Source organism: Varanus komodoensis, unplaced genomic scaffold (assembly GCF_004798865.1).
Source record: "Varanus komodoensis strain SLA01 unplaced genomic scaffold, ASM479886v1 scaffold8, whole genome shotgun sequence".
Classification (NCBI taxonomy): Eukaryota; Metazoa; Chordata; class Lepidosauria; order Squamata; family Varanidae; genus Varanus; species Varanus komodoensis.
The window spans coordinates 6799244-6822988 of NW_025336481.1; the positions used below are offsets into that span (position 1 = coordinate 6799244).

Sequence of the window (23745 nt, forward strand, 5' to 3'; positions counted from 1 at the left end):
CATCCCTGACAGGCGCCTAAAGACATACTTGGTCATCTAGTGGCTTGGCATTTTATTGCATTCATTGTATTGTTTTACGTATTGTTGCAAAGCAGTCAGAGACCTTTGGCTATGAGGTAGTACAGAAATGAAATAAATAACAAACACACAAGAATAATTACCTGGGGAGCCAGGTGCCAGACTGGGAGCCATTCTCATGGAAGAACTTGTCCTCGCTCAAGAGCAATGTAGGAAGAAGCCCTTTCAGCAGTTCTGTACCCAACAATTCTATACCAAAGCATTTCACCAGCAAAGTACAAGTTGGAGATCATGAACCATTATGGGGCACAGGTCCAACACACACAGAGTGTGATAACCGCAATAAGAAAAGGAAATTTTTCGTGGCATGGCAGGAGACTATTAGAAAGGGAGAATGGTGAAGACGTGAAGGGGTGTCGATGCCGTCTCCCCAGGAGTCTTCTCCAGTGTTGCACACCTGTTCTGCCCCATGGTGATCTGTGCAGTTATGAGCAATGAAGAAAGCCAGATGACAAGCAGGACGCAAGTGCCAGGCGTCCTGTTCCACATCCAAACACTTCTTGGAGTGCACAATCATACCCAGGATGTGGTGGCGCAGGCCGTGCAAAGAGCTTATTTTATGGTCTCTGCTGCACCTTAATTAGCTAGCCAGTGGAGCTCTTCAGAAGGGCTCGGAGGCTGCTAATGGGAAGCAGCTCCTTTAGAGTCCTCCAAGTCCTGCTGAGATGCTTCTCCATAGCTCTTTGCAGAGAAAGTCAGCCATGTCTTGCTGGGTCAATTTCAGTTCGTGCTGCCTGAGGAAGTACACAGGGTGCCTGCAGGCATGCGACCAACTGTGTGCCTTCTCAATCCCTGTCCCTCGTGGCTGGTTAACACTAGTTGGTGTGCCTCAGCTAAGCGCATCCATCTCTCATGATGTGAAGGAACAGAACCTGATGCCAGAGTGTAGGAAACAGAATAGTCAGTTCAAGTTGTGACAACCCAGATTCAGGCTGGGCATCAGGACAAGCTTCCTCACTGTCAGAGCAATGCAACAGTGGGACCAGCTGCCTGGAGAGGTGGTGGGCTTTCCCACACTGGAGACATTCAAGGGGAAACTGGACAGCCCTCTGAGTGGGATGGTATAACTTGGAGTCCTGCAACAGCAGGGGGTTGGACCCGGTGGCCTTCATGGCCCCTTCCAACTCTACTATTCTATGATTCTACAAATCCATGAACCTGACACTTCAAAGGGGGAAGCAGTGAAACTGAAAAGGCCCACCATGAAGCCAAGAATTGGTTGCAACTATCACCCAGTCACAAACACACCATTTTTAGGATGCTTGGAAGTGCTGTGTTGGGACAAGCTAAGGCATTCTCAGATGGAAACAATTATCTAGAACAGCAGTTCCCAAACTTTGTTCCACAGAACCCTAGGGTACCACAAAAGCTTTGTAGGAGTTCCACAAAAAATGTCAAAAATCAAATCTATAACAGATTTTAGAATGAAACCACATGAGGCCAACTATTCGATTGCCAGTTGGTGTCCAAGCTGCAAACAAGGAAATGCATCACGTCATTTGGTTTCTAGGTATCTGTAGTGCTGGGAATGATCGAAAGAATAATTGCTTTATTCATTTATTATATTTAAACTGTTTTCTCCTTATTTCCAAACCTACTGTTATGCAAAGTACTCAGGCTATAGGAGCAGATGAAAGAAGGAATAATGTTGTGGGTTCACAATGCTTAGTAAAAATCAGGGATAGAGTTAGGGTTCTGTGGGAAAAAAAATGTTTTCAGAAAGGTTCCATGACCAAAAAAGTTTGGGAACCACTGATCTAGACGATGCCCTGTCTCAGCCCCGGCCAGGTTTTGGGATTAAATTGGCCTTGGACACATAACTGGATGCCACTTACTGGGAGCAGGATAGAAGACAGGAATGTGTGACGGAACCAGTTTGGGGGTTAAAATCTGTCAGTTCAGCTTTCAGCTCAGCTCCCCAGACTTGGGTCTGCTTTCTCTCTGCCCTCAGTCCACTTTTGCCAAGCATTTATGAGGGCATTCGGCAGGAAGCAAATTCAAGTAAAGTTTGGCTGTGCATGCCTGACTTGCAGAGTTGGGAGGAAATTGCAATATGGGTAAACTTGGTATTAGAATGCTCTTTGTTATTTTCTTATATACACGTACTTTTAAGTTATTTCCCTCTTGGTAAGGTTGGTCAACATAAATGGATTTTCCATGCCATTTTGACAGGTAAATGGATAATGTTGATACTTAAGCAATGAAAAGAAAAACAAATAATCTCCTACAATTCAGTGAACTGAAGACTTTCATTATTTGAGTGAACGGCATACAGATGAACTCTCAAATGGACGTATACCCAGACGGTCTGTTTTGCTTTTGTTGAAGCTTATGTCTAATCGATGCCTTGGGTTTATGCTGCCGTCTGGATATGGGCATATCAGTGTTTATTAATATCAAGGAGATTGCTTTGTTTATGTTATTTTTTGTTTGGCTTTTTCTTCACGTGTTTTTTTTCCTTAGTGAAAGTCATCATAAAAATAAATGGAGATTATGGGAGAACAAGTCTGAGCCTGAGACCTTTCTTAAAATAAGTGTGGCCAACGGCTTTCCACATATGGGATCTGCACCCCCTTCCACATGCTTTTCTGCAGAATAATTGGTGTGCCACCCCATGGCATAAGACAATATGCGCAGTTCAGCAATGGGACAACTCATCTGCATGCAGGAGGTTCCAAGATTAATCACCAACATCTCCAAGCAGGGCTCGGAGAGAACCCTGTCTGAAAATGGAAACCCCTGTTGCTGGTCAATGGCACCCGTACTGTGCCAGGTGGCCCAAGGGTCTGATTCAGTAGAAGGCAGCTTCCTAGGTTGCTAGATTGTTCCCTGAGTGGCTGACATGAAATGCAAAACAGTGGCCCATGACAGATTTTTTCAAATGTAGCAGGAACTGCCAGCTTAAATGTCAGTGTTGTTTGGGAATCGGTTAATCCATGATGGTCCGTGTGAACAGAGCTAGCATCAAAGGTAGGTATGATGGGGTGCTTTCTGCTGGCCTGCACCCCTCTGAGACCCAGTGACAAAGCCCCCTGGACTTGCTCCTCCTGTGCATCCTTGCGCCTGACTTGGTTCTCCTGCCTCTTTCTCTTGCCCAGATGACAGAGATGGTGAGGAAGGGAAGGAGATGCTCTGGCTTGCTTGCTCATTGGTTCTCTGCCTCTCAAGCAAGCCAATGGAAGGTCTGCTGAGAAAGAGGTGGCTGCTAGTGTCTGCAGAGTCAGCAGGGCAGCGTACCTGCTCTGGGCTGTGGTCTGAATGTTTAAGGACCTTTCCAGAGTGCTGAACGCAGCCCCTTTCAAGCTCAGACTAGATCAAGCCCATCCCACTGCTGCCTGAATTACCAGCCTCCTCTGAAGAGCTCTGAAGGCAATGGTGGTGAGACTTGCCCCCGGAGGGGTCCCACTGAATGCCTCCTCCCATCACAGACCTGCAGCCAACACTGGGAACACATGGCTCTTCCTAACAGACTTGGGGCTAGAATGGAGTCCAGGGACTCATCCACTTCCCTGGGCCACCGCGAGGCTCTCCCACCTTGCAGAAGGGCTGCTGGCATCCCTGTGAGTGATGCAAGGACGGAAAGCAGCTGCAGGGCCTGATTCAAAGGCCTGGCTGGTCTGTCTCAATTGCAGGGCCAGGAAATGTGGCATTTGTGCCAAGCACTTCTTCAACAGCCTGTGCTGTGGTTGCAGATTCTGGGAAATGTGCTGCTCTTCTGCATGACCACACTCCATGATTGCTGCCCCGTGATGCAACTGTTGCGCTCATGCATGATGGGTGTGGGTGGCCCAATAGGTTGGCTGGTGCTTAGTAATGGTGAGACCAGTTATACCTTCACCCCACCCTAACAGTTCCTGTAAATTTCTGCTTTGCAATGAAGGACATAATCAACCTCAATGAGGTCTTTGCCCCTATTTTCTTTTACTGAAAAGGGCAATGCTCAATTAGAGCATCGTTCTTTAACATGCAAATAGTGTCACATTTAATAGCATCCAGCAGGTATTTTTATTTGCATCACACAGTCAGTCTTTCTAAAAAGGGGGATTAAAGATGCTGCGTTGTAACCACATCGTCTGGTTTTCAAATAACATGCAAAACTTCCGTGCAAGTTTACTGAAAGGAGGTTGACCAGACAACAAGAAAAAGGCGTCCTGAATGCAATATTAAACAAATGCTTTTGCCGCAGAACTTACCAACAGGCCTGATGACAGAGAATTTTGGATACAAGCGAACTGCACACTCCTCTCAGCACAGCACTTTCCATTTCTCTAAGCGGCGTAGATGTCAGTGATAAATGAAGCGTTTGTTAACCGAATGAGCATGGGAAAATGATAATGGACATGCAAAGTTTATGAGCTGTAGACATTTCTGCCAAAAACATCTCTCAGAGGGTAACCTCTTCCTGGGCAAGCTCTTGGCCTGTAGCCAATGGGATTACTCCACTGGCAAAATTTTTCTGCCACTTTCAGCAGCCTCATTTTCATCTTGGCACATGTATTCTCTATGCTGGGCAATTGTTATTGTTATTCTTATTCATTTTTTGACTAATTCACTGAAAACCATCCCGAAACTTTTAGGTATTGAACAGTATAGAAAAGCTTTAAATAAATAAATCAAATATTCTACCAAATACCTTGCTTCCATGTGCAAAAATGATTGCACAAGGCTCAGACCAGGAGGGAAGGGGCTGCTTGTGCCAGTTGTGCTAGTTGCGATGGTGACGGCTGCACCAAGTATTAGCAAAACAACACTGCCTCTTTTGCTTTTCAGGTCAGTATAATCCAGAGAGTGTCAGTAAGGGCCTTCTTGGTGGTGACTCCTCCAGTTACCAAATAGTCTCTGCAGCTTTTCTGTCCCTAGATATTTAACAGCACACAATAGGACATGCCTCCTGAGGATGGTGATTGCTTCAGCTCTTTAAACTGCTATCAGTTTTGTATATTAAAATGTTATATTGTGTTTTAGTGTATCTCTATTTAATGCTGTATTTTCTTACTGAATTTGTTTTTGAGGTTTGTGGATTGCTAGGAACCAGAGAGCTTTGGCGACTGGAGAAGAAATGAGGATGGAGGATTTGATGAAAGTTTGTATTTTTGAATGGATGGTCTTTATGCATCCATTACAAATGGATAAATAGGGATTTGGGGTCTGTCTTTGTTAAATGTGATGTGTTATTATTTTAATCACAATAGTACATTTGGTTATATATTAATATAGATGTAATTGTATGTGTGTGTGTGTGTGTGTATAAAGAGAGAGAGAGAGAGGCAGTGTGGTGTAGTGGTTAAGAGCCTGGGACTGGGACTCAGGTGATCCGGGTTCGAGTCCCCGCTCAGCCATGGAGCCAACTGGGTGACTCTGGGCCAGTCACAGACTCTCAGCCCAACCTACCTCACAGGGTTGTTGTTGTGGGGATAAGATGGAGGAGGAGAATGATGTAAGCTGCCTTGAGCCCTTTGGAGGAAAAAGGCAGGATATAAATCAGAAATAAATAAAAATAAAAATAAAATAATTGTGTGTGTGTGTGTGTGTGTGTGTGTGTGTGTCTCCAAGCTGTGGTTTGGTTTTGTAGCACACAACAATAAATAAAGAACATTGAGTACATCCCATTGCTTTTACAGACTAAATATTTGTATTTGCTTCTTTGCTTGTAATTCGGCCTACTAACCTAAAGCGACTCAAAACAATAGCACAACCGTGTCTCTTTGCCCCTGGTGTAAATGCAAATTAGCCAGGCTTTTATCCTTCCCTGCCTGGAGAGACATGACGCTCCTCAAACTGCTGGGATCTTGGCACTGACTGAGGCTGGACGATGCCATTCCCCTGCTTACAAGACTTTAGTTTGCCCTTTCATCATGCAGAGGAAGGAGGAGGAAAGCCGGAGTGCCTAGCGAAGACCAGGCGAAAACTAGGTTTTAGCTGTGAAGCTTGCTGCATGAATTTGGGCCAGCTGCTCTTCTCAGGCTAACCTCGCAGGGTTGTTGATTTTGATGGGGAGAATTGTGCAAGAGGCTCTGAGCTCCTTGGAAGAAAGACTGGATAGAAATGGACGGATTTCCCAGGAGTGATGAAACTTGGTATTTCTTCAAATGGCACATGGCTGAATTATGGAGTTTGCTACCTCAGGCTGTAGTGATGGCCACCCATTTGGATGACTTTAAAGAGGGAATGTGCTGAATTCATGGTGGAGAGGCAACCAATGGAGACTAGCCCTGATGGCTGCATGTAAGCTCCAGCATCAGAGCTACCACCTGCGTGTGCTCCAACCAACCTGTGAGGTAGGATAGGCTGCGAGTCCATCACCTGCCAAAGTGATCAGGGGGTGGGGGTCATGGGCAAGCAGGGACTGGAACCTGGATCTCCCAAGTCCTAGCTCAGCACTCTGACCACTATACCACACTGCCTCTTCAATTATGTTGCTTGATTCGTAGGTCTTATGCTGATTCCCATTGTTCTACCTGGCAGTCCAAGGCCTCTTACACAGGTCTCTTTCTGCAGCCTGCTTTTACATAAACTTCTAATGCAAATCAGGGGCAATACTGCCACATGTCGCCCCCTCCCAAGAAGATACCTTTCTTTCACTCTTGGACAGGCCTCTTCTGTTGTCCTTTTATTGTATTTTAATGTTCTTTTACGTGATTTTAAATTCATTTCAATTCTTATGCTTTTATCTGTTTTGTTTTATTGTTTTTTACACTTTATTGTAAACTGCCCAGAGAGTTTTGGCTATGGGCGGTATAGAAATGAAACAAATCCTCACCATCGCCAGCACTGCATGATAGTGCCAAACTCTTCAAACCAAATGTGAAACTAAATATGTGCTTCCAAAGGAATTCAGCACTGATATCTAGACAGTAACAACAGAAGAAATAAAAGGTAACCGCAGAACCAATTAAAACAGTGGGTTTTTTTTTAAAAAACACCCTACTGAGCAAATGAATTCTGCAAAACCTACACATTAAAAGTAGAATGGGGAAAAAATAACAAATGGATCTCAAGAAATGAAGACATTGACCTAAATAAAGCAGCTGCCTGAAGAACTCCCCAACACCTACCATAATTAGGAAGTTTCCTGAGACAAGATATTTATGTATTTAAGGTATATTCCTATGCAAGTTTAGATACAGAAAAGGCCTCCAATTTCTAGCCTTTTTGGGGCTGGAGGACTTTCGTTCTTTCTACACTTGCATAAGATTGCAACCTTAGTTATTCATTTATCTTGTGATTCACCCTATGCCCGGCGTTCTCAGGGTGACATGCATAAAATCAGAATAAAGGATGATACATTCAGTAAAAGCTTGTCAAATGACATGCTAACAGCAGCCAAAAACACTGTTTGAAATAGTGAGGACTATAATATAAACTCAACAAACACTAAAAAAAAGAGCAACTATTATTCCATAAAGAGGGCGCCGCCACAAAAAGGCTCTGCTTCAGGTCATTATGTGCTGTGCCAAAGATAGCAATATCATTCCAAAATTCCCAATATCCAGGCTGATGCACCCGTGAGCAAGTGCCCACCCAAGTCCTCCACAGCTCAAGCCCTCTGTGTCCATCTAGGCCAGCATTCTGTCCACACAGCAGCCGCCAGCTGCCCCGAGGGGAAACCCACAGGCAGAGAATGAGAACGCAATGCCACCTTCCTGCCCGTGTTCCCAGCAACTGGAGTACATCGACAAGCTGCTCCAATTTTGGAGGCAGCACAGAGCCATCAGGACTAGCAGCCCTGGATGACTTTCTCCTCCTGCATGCATTTGCCCAACCCCCTTTTAAAAGCCATCCAAATTGGAAATGAACTGATTTTACATGTAATCACTGCGGCGAGGATTGCATTTGTGAGGAACTACCCACCGATGAACTGATTCTAAAAAAGATCCTGGACTGTGCAGAAATGGATAGATTGACTTCATCACTGAAGGAGAAGGAAGATACTGACTTCTATCAAACTTGGGACTCTTTTTATTATTGGCTAGAGAAACGGGACTTGGCTTAGATTTAAATATGTTTTCAAGTTATCATAAATGGAAAAAGAAGGGTGTGTGTGGGGGGGTGACCTAGCGGGGGGCTCGATGTTTTTGATGATGGATGTTGTTTGCAGTTTTCTTTTTGCCTTTTAGGATTATAATTCCAAATAAAACTTATTTTTAAAAAAACGGGAAATGAATTTCGTAGTTTAACCACGTGCGGTGCAAAGGACCACAGCTCAGTGGCAGAGCACACACTCTGCAGGGCTGCTCGCTGGATTCTCCACCGAGAAGGCGATGGGAAGAACCCTGCCCTGGGCCAGAGGCTGGCCAATGCAACACCCAAACAGGGCACCAGTTTCCATCATGTTTGCTTAGACCAAGTGTATGAAAATGCACATTTAGAAAGAATTGCTATCATTTAAATGGCAATGCAATACATCCTGCCATTGTAGTAAAGACAATCCAGGTGACATTTGCCCGTTTTCCAGGTGTTTCCTTTGCATACTTCAAAACTCCCAAGCCTGCTTCTGAGGGTTCATGAGCTTTAAGTGAGACTTGGACCAGGAAATTCTCCAAATAGAGAGCACCACCAAATAAAGAACTCTCTGCTGTGCACCTGGCTATCCCAGAACCGCTGCTGTTCAAAGTACCCAGGTAGGTAACTTGACACCCTCCAGAGGTTTTAACTTTCAACTCCCTAGACAGCTTAGTCAATAGTGAAGGATCATGGGAGTTGTAGGACAAAACATCAAGTGCTCCCCACTCTGGTGCACTTGAGGAACAGAGAGTCTGGCCAATTGGAGGTCCACTTCCTCTGTTTCTTTCTGAAAGTAATGTTAAAGGATTCAAATGCAACCACAGATCACAGCCTTGGAGGCTTGGGGGTAGGTGGGGAAGGGGAACAGACCCAAAGCAAGAGAGCTTAGGAAAGAGAGAAAGACTTGGGGAGTGTGAAATTTATTTCTTCCCAGGATGCCCTTTTGAAACAAAAGAGGTTGATCTGGCTGCACATTCATTCCCAGGGCCAAGGAGCACCTCCCCCACCCCCCACCGGAGCACAGCAAAAACCCGGCTGCCAAATGGATGTGGCGTTTCCTTCCAAGATAAAGGGAGAAAAGGGTGGATAATGTTTCCTTTGTCAGGCACAAACATCTGCTGGCATTCCGAATGGCTCATTTTCCAGCAGTGGGAAGACAGTCTTGAGCAAATCAGCTCTCATTCTCCTGAGAAACATCAGCATAGCGTGGCAGCTGTCAAGGCGGCCTATGTTTCCTTGGAAATCACAAATCCTTCAAAGGGATTTTACATACCATGAAACTATAGCATATTTTACAGTTTTGATGCAAGTCCCCTCTCCCCCTTCACTCCCCATCCATCGTTTAGATGCAAAGTTTCCTCTCCTTCCCTCCTTCCCCTTTCCTCTCCTTCCTCTCCTTTCCAATCTCAGCTCTCAGCTCTGCTCCAGTCAAGTTGGGACCAGAGGCCACATGGGGTGGCCGGGCGATGCAGCTTCCTCTGGTTGGGTGGAGGAAGGAGACGCATACAGGCCAACTAGGAGAGTCCGGGGCTAAGAACAGATGGGATCCAGAGCCCTGCTTGTGAAAGAGGCAGGTGCTGTTGCCCATACAAAGCTCCCCCAACCCGTGCGTTTCAGTTAACTTAGACAGTGACCCCTAGGATGCTTGGCTAAAGGGGAGGCAGTGTGTTTCAGAAGGCTGGGGACATGCAGCAGCATTTTCCCACAGCCACTGCCTCAATTCATACACTGGGTCCAGACGACGAAGGGACTCACATGCAAGGGGTGAGTGTGTGTTGTTGGTGAACTGCTGGAATGTGGGTTCTTGTGTTGTCGAAACCCAGCTGTGCTAACAAGCCATGGTGAGCATCCATGGTGAGCTGTTGGGTTGTGAACTGTTGGTTCTTTACTACCAATTATTTTGGCTGGATTCAGACAACATTCAGACCCAGGTTTCAACAACAATCCATGGTTTAATGACAACCCACCCTTGTGTGTGGGTATTGTGTTCTTTGAACTCACTCATAATGACACTAATGTTGTCATTGCCTCTTCCACTCCTGAGAGACATGGAAATTTAAAAGGGACCAGTGGTGTAGAGATGCCAGAGCTCACAGGGTTGTAGCTGTTTTCACTAGCAGGGACAATTGCATTATCTGCTACACCCATTAGGCATTCCTACTCCCCCTGAGCTTAGGGGCTGTCATCACAGTAGCTGGTGGGAGGCTGGAATGGATCTTCCCAGCAAGTAATAAGGTGTTGCTGCAAACTATTTGTATGGTAATGCAAAAAAACTGGGGGTGGCTTAGTCCTGAAGAAGAAACCGAGCTCCATTCCCATTATGGAAGACCAGAAGAATGAGGGATCAACACAGTTGTAGACCCTTCTGAGGGTCCCGAACCTTAACCCCCTTCGGGACCAGGTCCATGCACATGATAAAGCATCTGCACATCAAAATTTAGCATTAGGGACTGCATCTCGAGGACTGCTGCTGCATTTCTAACCCCCATTTCTCCCCCAGTGGCAACCAAGGTGGATTTCTCCTGCGTGTGCCTTCTCTGGATGAGAGACCACATGGCACCAGAAATGACCATGAGACACACCCCTGAACTGGCATGTCCACACAGCATTAACTGACAGTGAACCACTTTCCCTTATATCTCAGGCCAACACAGATCAGTCAGTCCATCTATCATTACTACAGTTTGGTTGTCAGAAGTGGTCCTACTGTAAAACGAGCTCTCCGTGTGGCAGCAGTACATCAACCCAACCAGATTCTTTAGGAGGCCTGAGCTGAGATTCCATCCACAGCAGAGCTGGTGGGATCTGGGAGATTGTGCAAGTCACTGTCCTCTTTATCACCCTGTATATACAAATCAGTGTCTCTTTGGCAGTACAGAAATGACCATCCTAATTAGGGACGGGGGTAGGTGAGTGCTGAAGGCTTTTGGTTTCTTAAGATGTGTTTGTTTGCTTTGATTGAACCGAAATGAACTGAAATGACATCAGAGCCAGTGCTAGGCCAGGGGTCGGCAACCCGCGGCTCCGGAGCCGCATGTGGTTCTTGAACCCCTCTGCTGCAGCTCCCTCGCTCAAAACACGTGCCGGCACAGCCTCCGATCTGCGACCGAGGCGCCGAGTTACAAAATACCAATAGGTGATGATGAGGCATCCAGTCAGGAAGGCTGCGCTAGCTGGCTAAGTAAATCACTACATTCCTCTGCTATTGCGCAGGGAAAGAGTGGAACAAGCTTCCTGCAGTCTCTCATGTTACACGAAATGAAACATGGATTCTCTTTGTCCAAATGTCATCTCCTTCCTCTGAATGTTAAAAGCTGCGCTTGGGACCTGTCACAGTTCACAGCACTTGACTGTTGATCTGCTAATCAGTCACTAAACACACCTATATCTGCGACCCACGCAGGCAGCCTGCGATCTGCGACCCACACCAACTTACTGAGCTGCTCCCCGACCGGTAAGCCAACCATGGAGAAATCGAAGAAAAGCTTCTGAAGAAAACCGAACGTTTAATGGTACATGGGTAGATTCATTTGCTTGTACTGCTGACGAACCTATGGGGTCTGCTGTTTAATGCATGCAGCCCTTTAGCACTGACTTTGACTCTGCAGGAAGCTGTTCTCCTATTCAAAATATATGAAAGGAGTCCTACTAATTTATAATATAAGATTAAAAATAACAGTTTTTAGTGACTGAACAAGAGCTGCAGTTAAATCATAATGAAGATATAGATCTACTTGTTTTAAGAAGATTCTTATAAAAATTCCAGCAACATTATTACATTGGGAGAGGGATGTTTGTTCAATATTTCACCAGACTATTATTTATATTTGTTGTATTGCAGAAACTCTACTTACTGTATGAAAGTATCAATTAGCCCCCTTTTTATTCAGGTTGACAGCTGACTGCACCCTCCAGTCCACGTGATAAAAGGATGAGGGCACACAGAAGCAGACAGCATGTTTGGTTTGCTGCAGGTGGCATGTTTGGTTTGTTGCAGGTGGATAATTTAAGTTCTGCTTTTTATTTCATAAATACAAGAACTCAAATAGACATTGACTATTTTATTTGAAAGTAACCCTCAACCCAGCATCTTTTTTTTTTGGAGTTCAAAATGCTTTTGTTGCATGCAGAAATAAAAATGTGTTTTCTCTGTAGCAGTTCATTGATTTCATAAATGCAACACACTATAGTTTTTTTATACATAGCACAAAGGTAAAAAATGATATATGCAGTGTTATCTTCTTTTTAGATGTCAAAAGGGTTTTGTGGCTCCTGGTGTTTCCTGTGGGAAACGGGTCCAAATGGCTCTTTGAGTGTTAAAGGTTGCCGACCTGTGCTAGGCAAACCTTCCAGGAATGGCCATTCCTGAGCCAGGTACCACAACTGCGAAGGCCTTCTCTAAGTCACCACACACTGGACTTCATGCTATCTCTGGAAAACAGCTTAACTTGAGCTCAGTTTTTGTTGGTCCCATGGCCTTTCCTGGGAGAAATTTTCGCATGGCAAACACAGTGTGACAATCCATTTCTTAATGGGGTGTTAGGTTCTCCCTTGATGGAGATCTAAGCTTAGGGTAGACAACCATGCACTGGCGATCTTTCTAGATTTCCTGATGGTGCTGTGTGTCAATTAAACCCACAAAGCTCCTTTGGTACAACAGGAAATGATGCCCTGGAACTGTGACTTCAGAGGGCTGCAACATACTGCATTGTGGGTAAAAAAGGGACAACCATTCCCTGCCCAGATGGCAAGAAGCAGCATTGCCACAAATCAGGCGGCAGCAGCAAAACAAGCCAATGAGAAGCCACTTGGAGTCGGCCGGGAGACTTGTCTCACCACCCAAATTCAAGCTGAGAGCTCTTTCCGGAGGCCCTCGCTCTGAAACCATACTAAGAACATGCTCACAGCTGTTCTAATTAAAGGACAAAAAACAAGAACTGCACATGTTAATCAGTTTAAGTCACACATTAATTACCTAAGGCTTTGGTTGACTCATTGGTGCAGGCAACCTTGGATTGGCATGGGCGTATTTTAATCAGTTCAGCAAAGAACACGGTTGGTGCCTGGTTGTGGCTGTCTGGCTTCTTTTCTCTATGATTCTGTGGGTGCAGAACCTCAGGCTGGGGGGCCAAATCCAAGCCTTTGATGTTCCCCACGGGGACACACAATTTTTCTTCAACGGAAACATGCCTGGTTTTGTGCAATCTCCCCCACTCCCTTCTAAAAGACTGAAATGCAACTCCTAACGTGTCATTACTGGCAGTCGGAGCCTTCAACTGAAAAGTGCCCCATTAGGGGCCTGCCTCTTTTGTCCTTGGCCCTCTTCACCACTGCAGTGCAGCCCCAGGAGCTTTTCCGGAGTGGATTTTTACCTTGGGCTGAAAGCAATCCTGCACATGACCCTGTTCTGACTGGCTGCTTCTCCCCAGGCTCTCTGAGAAGGATCTTTCCCAGCCCCACCAGCACATGCCAAGGCTGAACCTGAATCTCCCACATGGGAAGCTGGTCACTGGCTACTGAACCTCAGCACCAAGAGGCCTTCCTTCCAGCATTATGGCTGTTCGCATTTTACCCTTTTATTATCTCATGTAAGAGGATATTTTGGATAGACTGACTTTGGCCCAGGGATGAGTGATCAGAGTCGAAGGAAAAGGAGGCCCCTGTGCTGCTAACTGTTGTGCAAAAGTGGGAATTTCAGCAGGTGCCACTTTCTGGCATCACAAGCTTCCTCTTGAATGAGCAAGGGTGCAGCAGCCCCATCCTCCCCAACATCTTCCCCCCACCCTATGTTCCATGGCACAGTTACATATCACCGTATGTATTGAGCCTGTGGGCCAAATTTCATTTCAGAGCAGTATTCAAGGACCATATTTTAATAGTGGGCGGGGCTGAAGGCAAAAAAGGGGTGGAGCCACTCTAAAGCCTTAGTTGCTGGTAACTAAACCAAAGGAGAGACAGTTTCACCCTTTAGAATGAGTGGAAATGATGGAAAGAACAGGAACCCGCACTCTGAGGAAAGGAGGTATGAGTGCTGAGAGTCTTTGGAGGACCCGATGGGTTCCTTGGTCCTGCCACTGGCTTCCCTAAGGAATGATTCTTCTCCAGGTTCAGCCATCTCTTCCCTGAACTTACAAGAAGTTCTGTGCTGGTCCAGACTAGAATCTTGCCAGAGATGCATGCACAAATCCTTTGGTGAAGTGACCAGGTAAAGAAACATGCTCGGAATCTAAATTCAGTAATCGTGGTTCAGCACATGTGTGGCAGAGAGCTGGGCGGAAGGAATGATGCTATTCATTGAAATTGCACCCTAAACAAACTCCTACATGAATTTGGGGATTCCCACCTGGGCAAAAAGTGGGAAGAACTGGAAATAAAATCAGGAGACTTTCCATAAGAACTAGCAAAATGTTTTCTAGTGCAAACCCAAAGAAGTTGACTAAGAAGTAAAACTTACTGAATTCAGCAGAACTTACTCCCAGGTATGTGTGTGAGCCCTCCCAGGGCAGTGACCCCCGGAGACCCTGCTCTTGGACCCTGCCAGGCTCCCTGCATATATTTTAATTATTCTTTTTCCAATGAGAGGAAAGTGAAGGGTTGCTTTCCAACATCACCATTTTGTGGGTTCAGAAGAGTAGGTTGTGCTTGGGGAGTCTTGCATACTCAGTCTTGAACTTCTTCACAAACTTCCCTTCAACTATTGCTCATTTTCAAATTCCTAGAAGAACTGAAGGTTCTTTCTTCATACCAACTATGAACTTAAAGGGGGCAGGAGGGAGTACAATCCAAGGGAGTTTCCTTAAGCCTGGCAAAAATTCCCAGCAGGGTTTCACATGTCACTAAATCCATCCAATCCAACCTTACAAGGTAATGTGAAAGATTATGAGAAGCTATCTTTCCATTAGGAATGGATGGATAAGATAAAGCATGAGCCACTTAGAATGACCTTGGAACTAAGGTCCAGCTGATGACAGATGGTCATATATCAGCTGCCACTGGGCATAACCACCATCAGTCATGAGACTGGATGCAAATGGATAGTGATTTCTCCAACGCCTTAGGCGTATTTCCATAGGAGGCTTGCTTCTAAGCACATCTTTTTTTTAATGAATCAAGTCTGGTCTTTACTGCCTCAATGGGCTACTGCTCTTGATAGAAGCCTTAGGATGAGCAGAGATCTTTGCAGTGAAGAAGCTTCTTAAGCAGGCTGGGCAGCTTAAGCCCCATACCCTTTTTTATAACCCAGGAACTGGATGCTACATGATCATGGCCAATGCAGAAATGGGAAAGAATGACTGGGTTCTTGCAGTGCTGCATCAGTTATTCCCAAATAATCTAATTCATGGTGCAATCCTTGGCATGTTGAGATGGGGCGGGGGCGGGGGGGAGACTTTCAACTCCCAGCATTCCCCAACCCACTTGCTAGGGAATGTTGGGAGCTGCAGGAGTTTTGTTTTTTGTTTAGTCTAAGCATGCTTAAGATTGGACCATTAGTAGGAGAATATAGAGAGGCTAATAAGGCAAAACCTTTTCTGTTTCAGCAAACCTTTGGGAATAATCTGGACCTGTGAGAATGTATTGGACCATTTCTGTTGTTTTTTCCTGCCATTTTAATTTACTCTACAATTTTAATATCCAAGCTGATTTAATTATATGTTACCTACTGTATATTGTCATTGATGTTTTACTTGTATAAGTTTTAATGTTGAAGGCTCCTTGAGTCCCAGTACTAGATATAGGTGGAATAATAATAAGAATTGTATAATAATAAATAATAACCCCCTCCCACCCACCCACACACTCAGTGGTCAAGTATAATAATAAAACTAAAATAATTGACCATTTGGAAACACTTTAATAATAAAGGATTATCCACCCTTTTGGCAAATATAGAAGTGCTTATAATGCATCAGTATTGTGCACTGTTTAAGGAAGGTGCTTTCAGGTAATAGCTCTCCCTTGTTGTAAAACTTACAAAAAGAGATAGAATGCTTTTATTGTGCACATGGCCATATCCAGGAACCATATGGCACATGGCCATATCCAGGAACTGTATCCTATGCATATTCATTATGCCTTTCAATGCCCCACTTATTATTCAATGCCCTGGAATACGCCACCTCTGAATCACTCACTTCCCCATCCCACCCCAAGCAAAGAAAAGGATCTCAGCCAACCTGCTCTGCTTTCAGTCTGAACGAGACAGAGGTTCCTCCTGAGTTATTTCTGGCTCCTACCAAGACACTGATAGGTACTGTTAGCAAGGGAAGCACGCAGGGAAATCCCAGGTGACTAGGTGAGGCGGTTGTCTGATAAATATTTCGGGTGAGATCAGTAAACTCCAGCCCAGCGAGGTGAGTCAGTAACACGTGCCTCACCTCATCTATTTAAAGGCCTTAGGACATGAGAAGAGCCACGCGGAGGAGCCCACGGGCTGTCCGAGCCCTGCCTTCCCTCACACAGTAGCTCACTGCAGGAAATCCGAGAAGGAAGGAGTACAGCAGCAGCCTCAGGCCCCTGAAAAGGGTTCAGGGCAACTTGGCTTGCTAACTTCCCTTCTTTTTGCTAGCACGTCTTCTGTCTATAACGGGACAGAAGTTCAGAGAGGGGGATCTTCCCTTTCATCATGGAATTAAAGGGCTGGGGGTGAGCTCATTTCTGCACATTGGGGGCTCCTAACAGGTACAAAAGCCCCACCAGGGGGCAAAGAACTCCCTCTTTTCCCCTGAAATATGTGAACAATGGAACGTGGAGCATTCGGTCTGCCACTGGGGCCGCCTTCCCAACCTGGCGCCTTTTTAGCTCCTTTGGACTACCTCTCCCCCAATGCCCCAGCCAGCATGGCCAATGGTTGCGATCGTGGGAACTGTAGTCCAAACCATTTGGGAAGGCCAGGCTACACCCTGTTTCATTCCTACTAACCCAATTTCTTTGGGTGCTGGATGGATCCAGCAATTTCTTCACTGCGCATCCAAATATCACTTTAAGGGCAAACCAGACATGACTTTTAGAGCAGCTCTTATTTCCTTTCTTGAAGGAGGGGCTAATATGGATCTTCAGCTGCTGCTGTTAGGATAGTACCCTCACCCTGGAGCCTGCTTTAAAAAAAAAAAATGGGGGGGGGGCAAATATGCAGCTGTTAAACACGGGTTTAGAGTCACGTCTGGTTTTGTCCTGAGTCCAGTACCATCGGGGCGAAGCACTCTGGCCGATCCAACAGGCGCGTTCGTGAGCTCAGACCAACCTCTCGCCCCCTCGGAGTCCTCCATATGCGCTAGGGGTTCTCTGCGCTAGGGGCCGCTTCCTTTCTTAGAAATGAAGCCGGCGCGCTCCGAGCGTGGATTACGGCGGCGGCGGCGGCGGCGGGGACCCACTTCCTTCGCGCCGGCGGCGCCCTCGAGCGAGCGAGCGAGCGCGCCAGGAAGCGCTGCAGGTGGATGACCGCACATAACCCGGGGCTGGAGAGCGGCGCGCCTCGCCCGCCCACGACCCGGCGCGCCTCCCTCCTCCCCGCGCGCAACCGAGCTGCCCCCTCGCCGCGCCCCCGCTCTCTCCAGAAGTACCCCCCAAAAGACCTTCGCCGGCAGCTGCGCCCCGGCAGCGGCCGGATGAGAGCGGGGCGTCCACCCTGCAGAAAGCGCGGGTGAGTCGGGGTGGGGTGGGGTGGGGTGGGATGGGCATGGGGGGAGGCGCAGCTGGCTCTCGGCGCTGCCGCGTGGGAGCGAGCAGCCGCAGTGAATTCGGATTCTCTGAGGATGCCGGTAGCCAGCCGCTGTCTAGCCGAATGCAGCCTTCGGAAGCGCGGGGTGTCTGTGGTACCAGCCTAGTGAAGCGCCTGGCTCTCCTGGAGGTCACCCATGTCAATTTCACTCGTCAATTTCAAAGGGAAGGGAGGAGGGGTCGTCGCCTTGCACATTTCTGGCTCTGGGGGTCTACCTCCTGACGCTCGCCATCAGAGCAGCTCTCATTTAGCAGCAATCCATTTTAAAAACAGCCCTCTTCGCTGTCGTATCTTCCCAAGCACGGGCCCTCGCCGCGGAGAGAGACGCAATACTCTGCCCGTCCTTCCCTTTCTTCCCTAACCCTGTAGGAGCGGATTGTCGCTTGCGGAACGATGCTCCAGACCGTAAGCCCTAGAACTTCTTTTGGCATTTCTCCCCAGCCCCCGCTGTCAGCCCTTGAAAGGCGTGACAGCCCGCTCAAACGCGACTGCACGCTGGAGCATGCACAGAACGCGCTTCTCGAGCGCATCCAGAAGCAGCCCCTGGCCTCTCCAAAGCTTTGGAGAGGCACCGTTCCCAGGGGATGTTTGGAAGGTCAGCCCCGGCCAACAAGCAAACAAAACCAGCGCCCGGGGGGAGAACTTTCTCCTGAAGAAGCGGCCTGATCCGGCTCGCTCTCCCCAGACAGATATGCAGCACAAAGGCAGCCCTCAACCTGCTCTGACCGCAAACGGCCTGCGGAAAAACGCGCCTCTCCGCCGCCGCGACCCCTCGTCTCGCGGGTCCGGCCGTACCTCCCGATCGGTCCTTCCACGTCGCCCCGCACAGCCGCTCCGGGGTCGTGCTGAATCACTTCGGGACTTCTCGATTTCCCGTGCAGATGTGCAGCTCCACCCCACCCCGCTTCCTCTCTATGGTTCCTCGCGTTCCCAGGCGCGCACAGCGTCAAACGGCAAAAGAAAAGGCTGAGAATTCCCCCCCCCCCCGCGCGCGCGCCGCACCTCACCATTCATTCTCTCTTCTCCCCCGCCCCCGGACCACGCTGCTGGTCTTGGCAATCGCGGGGAGGATGGGCCGGCCCGGGTGAGAGCATTCCTCGCACGTGTGAATCGGCTCCTGATCATTGAGAACGCCCGTGCTTCCCCCACGCCATGGTCCGCCAGCCCTTGGATTCGCCTCCCGCGTCCCCAGGCGGGTTGCACCCAGTCCCCACACGTGCCTCTTGGACTGGACATTCAAATGAACTGTCCACTCCCTGTCCACTGGGGGGGGGGGGGCTTCAAACACCGAGCCTTTCCAATCTAGCAGGAAAAAAAACCTAGGCATCATACAGTTGCTCATCATCGTCATTGTTACTAATCCACGTACAAAGGATTGTTCACAAATAGATGGTAGCATCGTGCCTCTTACTCGCTGCAACACGAGCTGCCTTTGCTTCTGCAAATACCCCCATTGCTCGCACTTGCGCGCGCGCGCGCGCCCTGCATCCCCGCATGTACCTGTTTTCTCGGCCCCTGGAGATGCTGCTCCTCGCTCCCGTAGACCAGTTTTTCTTTCTCGCTTTGGCCCCTCCTTCCCATTCAATCCCTCGCAGGTCCCGCCCACCTGGCCGTGACCGATGCTTCCCTAAACCAACCCGGGCCGCTACCGAGGCGGTGGCCTTATCTCTCCCGAGCCAATGGCGGCAGAGCCGGGCACGCATTCGAATCGAAAGTGACAGCGGCCAGATGGAAGGAGGAGATCGGGGGGGGGGGGGGAGGGGAGGGAAGGGGTTAAAAGAGGCGAGCCCGGCGGGAGGGGCACCAGCAGAGGGGGCCGGGGGCGAGGGAGAGCGAGAAAATAGGGGGAGTGGAGCAAAGGAGAAAATCCCTTGGCAACGCGTGACAGGCGGAGGAACCCCTCGGGGTATCCAGGGCATCGATGGGTGCAGTCTAATTAGCGTGAACGCGGGATGCAGCCCCAGTTGCAGACAGGGTTGGTGAGTCTTGTGTCAGTGGGGCTCCTTATCCATTGCAGCATCTATTTTGAGTTTCACAGGAGTTCTCCATTGCAATGAACCTGTTTTGGAGATGGCGTTCAACACCATGGATAGATCCCACAAAGTTCCAAATAAACGTGGCAATGCTGGTGCGGGAGTCACCCACCTCTCCTGACCATTTCTTCAAACTATCCACAATGCTTGTTTTTAATATATACTGTTTAATATGATACCTTTCTCTAAGCTGTTAAGTTACTGAGTTCCATAATGTGCATTGGACACTGCTTGCCACAAGGCATGGTGATTTTCTGGGACGTGAGCACAAGGGAAGGCAGGGGCTTCGGGGACTCTTTTTGCTGCGCACTGTTAGGAACATGATGCTGGGCCGTTAGTTTGATCTGGTGGGACCTTGATGAATGGAGAGCTCACAGATAGAATTCACATCTGCCTGAAGGGAGGCTGGGCATGTTAAGATGGCTTAAAACTGGTTCAGGAAACACGATGGCAGTGTGAGCATGGAGCGAAATTAAGAGGAACTGCCATCCTCATGGAATTGGAAAAATGTTCACATAGGATGCTTTCCTGCTGAAAGGAAGCCGCAAGCTCAAAATCATGTATAGGTGAGCTAGATGGTACCCTTCGAGCATTGTGCAGTATAATACAGTGCCCCCTTCATTTTGTGCTTGAAAAATAATAGGATTAAAGAAAGGGATAAATGAGAGCTATGATAGCTAAAACGAGCCTCCATGTTCAAGAGCAGTATGCCTTTGCATGCCAGATACTGGGGACAACCAGATGTCGACTGTCACTTCACTCCTTGTTTATATGCTTCTTAGATACAAGTTCTTCCTTCTGTTTGTCTTAACCATCTGTTTTCCCTGACCCATCAGCTTAATTGAACAATACTGGATTCTAGCATTATGAAAAATGGAGAAAAATGCCTCCTTCTCCACTACCTCCACACCAATCAAAAGCGGGTATGGGGGGAATCCCATAATTTTAAACACGCACATATGAAAATAGGTGGTGCCCCTTTATTTTCTATTTTTACTTAAATATATTTATAGGCCACCTATAATTGCCGAGCCCTTTCTAGGTGGCTTACAATGCATAAAACATACTAAGAGATTAAAAACACATTAAAAACCAATTAAAACATAATGAAGTAAACATCTATAAAAGCAATTAATAGGGCCACAGCACACGGGCTAAATGTTAAAAAAAATCCTAAAAAGATATGGCTTTAGGCTGCGGGGAGAGTAAAAGTTCCTTTCAGGAAGGAGAAAAACAAGTCGGGCTGGGGGTTCATCTCATTTGTGGGAGCTTTCCAAACAGTGGTGTAGTTCATTCAACTACTCCTTGCCTTTACCATCTCATTTTCCTACATGTGTAGATCAGGCCACTGTACTCATTTGAATACAACCATGTTGCATCACACGAATTCAGGAAGTGTGTTTGGGGTGTGAGAAACTTCCCTTCCCATTCATTATGGAAAATCTATGTGTAAACATTCTGGTAAGCAAAATATATGCTGTTTACCAGAAATATATTCTGCTAGGCAGAAATATATTCCTGGCTGCTTACTCAGGGTTGTCCAAATGTGCTACAATCATAGCTACTGGTTCCCATTCCTACTTAGCCACAAAACACCAGGTGACTTTGGGACCATGGCTAAATCTCAGCCTAGTCTGCCTTGCAGGGTTGTTGTACGGAGAAAATGAAGAGGAGGCTTATGCAAGCTGTCTTGGGTTCCTTGCAGGAAAAAAAAATGCAGGATATCAATAAAACAGATTTAAGAAACAATCTGGAAAGGTCCAGGTTGGGGGGAGGCGGACCATAACCTCCCCTTCCTCTAATTTGAGATTTTTAAAATATGGGCAAACAGAAACTCTTAACCTGCTTTATTCTACTATATTTGTGGAACAGTTTGCTCTACTTTGGAGTGCTACCTGCATTATGGGCCATGCATTTAAAAATGGGAGCCTCTCTTTTCCAAACTTTAGTAGTAATCACAACGTCTCTTCACTGCTTCTTGTGTCTTTTTTCCAGCTTCCTAACTGTTGTGGAAGCAAACCAATGCATAAATAATACGTTTGTCTCTGTGAATGCTCCTAAACATGCCCACAACCCATCCTAAAATCTGCATGCTCATCCATGTTTAGGGCCGTATTTCTACCTACTTCTGTATGCTTAGCTGTCCATCACATGTGGTAAAAAAGAGGCAAACTAGATAATTTCCTGTTCCAGCCAAGAACAAAACTGCGCTGTGCCCCAAGGGCATCTGCAGAAGGTAACTCTGCAGCTGCTTTAATCTATCCCAGGCAGATGCGGGAAGAAGGGAGAAAACAATGGCATTATCGTGCCAAGGCTGAGAAAAGGACACACTGCCGTTCTGGGCCTTGGAGGAGTCATCCTTTGTTTGGTCTCCGTGCACCCGGGCGGGTCTGCATCTGCGTTTCCAGTGCTGACCAGGAAAGAGGCTGCTTGCAAGACTGCTTTGGGCAGCCTCTTGAGGAAGGTATGTGTCAAAGAGGACATGCAGGCTGGCATGAAATGGCCATGCTCTCATTCATATGCATAGATGCAAATTTGGAAAGGATTAGGATAGTTTAAAGAGAACTATTTTTATCTCACCATTCTGGAGAAAACTCCAACCTGGTGGCCTGCACAGTCCACTATCCCACCAACACTAGTTTGGTAAGAACACCTTCTGCCACAGGCCTTCCTCTACCGCACCTAGCGAACTATCTGTCGCCACACCTCTGAGGTGCTCAGGGGTCTTATTTTGCACCTGGCTGCCCTGTGCAAGTCGCCAGTGCTCTGCAGGGGTGGGTAGGACGGGCTGTGAGCAGGGACTGCACCCTTCCTGTGCAGGAAAGGGATAAATGGGCGATACTGCTTCAAAAACGAATCTTCTTTGTCTTGGTTGCACTCCTGTGGGACCAAATGAAGGGTGTGGCTATGCAGATGGAGGGGTGGGGATATGCAGAAAAGGAAGCCAATCAGAGGAGGGATTTGCTGCTTGGCCCGCGGAATGGCTATGTTAACTGGGGAATTTAGGCAGGAGGGGCCGGGGTTTCCTTTGATGTGGCTGGTTCCCCACAGCGGGACCAGAGCTCTGGACTAGATGGACTCTTGCTCTGATCCTACATGGCTCTTCTGATGGCCTTATGGTGCGAAGGAGAATTTCTTGGAATACATGTGCATGTGGTGGGAGAGCCGCATTTAGAGCGAGGGCCTTTGCTTAAGGTTCTAGCTGAATTTATTTCTGACGACGACTTTCCACCTGCTCCCCAAGAAGCTCAAGCTGCACTGTTCCTTCTTCCCTTTCTTCTTCTTAGCCAGTGAGGTACTTTGGGTCAGCTTCCCTCCAAGCTGGTACCTTCCAGATGTTTTGAACTACAATGCCTATCAGCTGCGGCCTGCACAGACAAGGGTCAGGGTGGTTAGCAGCTGGTCCAAACACCTGCGGGATGCCAGATTGGCAAAGGCTGCATTAGGTAGACCAACAGTGACTGGCTGAAGGTGAACCTCTTAGCCAGGTGTCTTCCTAGTTACCTGACTGGTGAGCCTTCACATTACCGGGCCTTTTTTTGCAGGCTGGATAACCAGCCAATCAGAAAGAGAAAAGGTGTGTCCTTTTGCTTCCTGCTCAATTTCCTCCTCCTCCGCCAGGCTGTATTAATATCTTCCACTCAATTTTCCTTAAAGTAGAATTAAGGCCAGGAACAGCTTCTGACCCAAAGGGAAAGAAGCATATTTGCTCATCAGGAAATCAGGTGGCAGGTCATCACAGTGATGTGATCAGTGTGCTCGCATCATGGACATGTGTCAGGACACTGGTGGCACCTTCACCCTAGGGAGCAATGTCTGAAAGCAGCTGTATCCCAAAGGCTTCTAGTGTGCGAGAACTGACACCCTGCTGGGGAAATTGCTTCCATCATCATACCGCTCTAACAGGAAGTT

At 47.4% G+C, this 23745-nt stretch overlaps 1 protein-coding gene across 4 annotated transcripts in view; it reads right to left on the reverse strand.

Annotated features, from left to right (window-relative positions):
* The window catches only part of SLCO4A1 (solute carrier organic anion transporter family member 4A1), a 67901-nt gene extending 48562 nt beyond the window's left edge, over positions 1-19339 (reverse strand). For 3 of the 4 annotated variants that reach the window (XR_006417131.1, XM_044455591.1, XM_044455588.1), the window contains exon 1: positions 19301-19339. The gene's annotated coding sequence lies outside the window, so the exon portion shown is untranslated. Of the gene's footprint in view, positions 1-18595; positions 18648-19300 lie in introns of those variants that run through there. The other variant, XM_044455589.1, reaches the window with a different exon arrangement.
* Positions 19340-23745: the final 4406 nt, after the last annotated feature.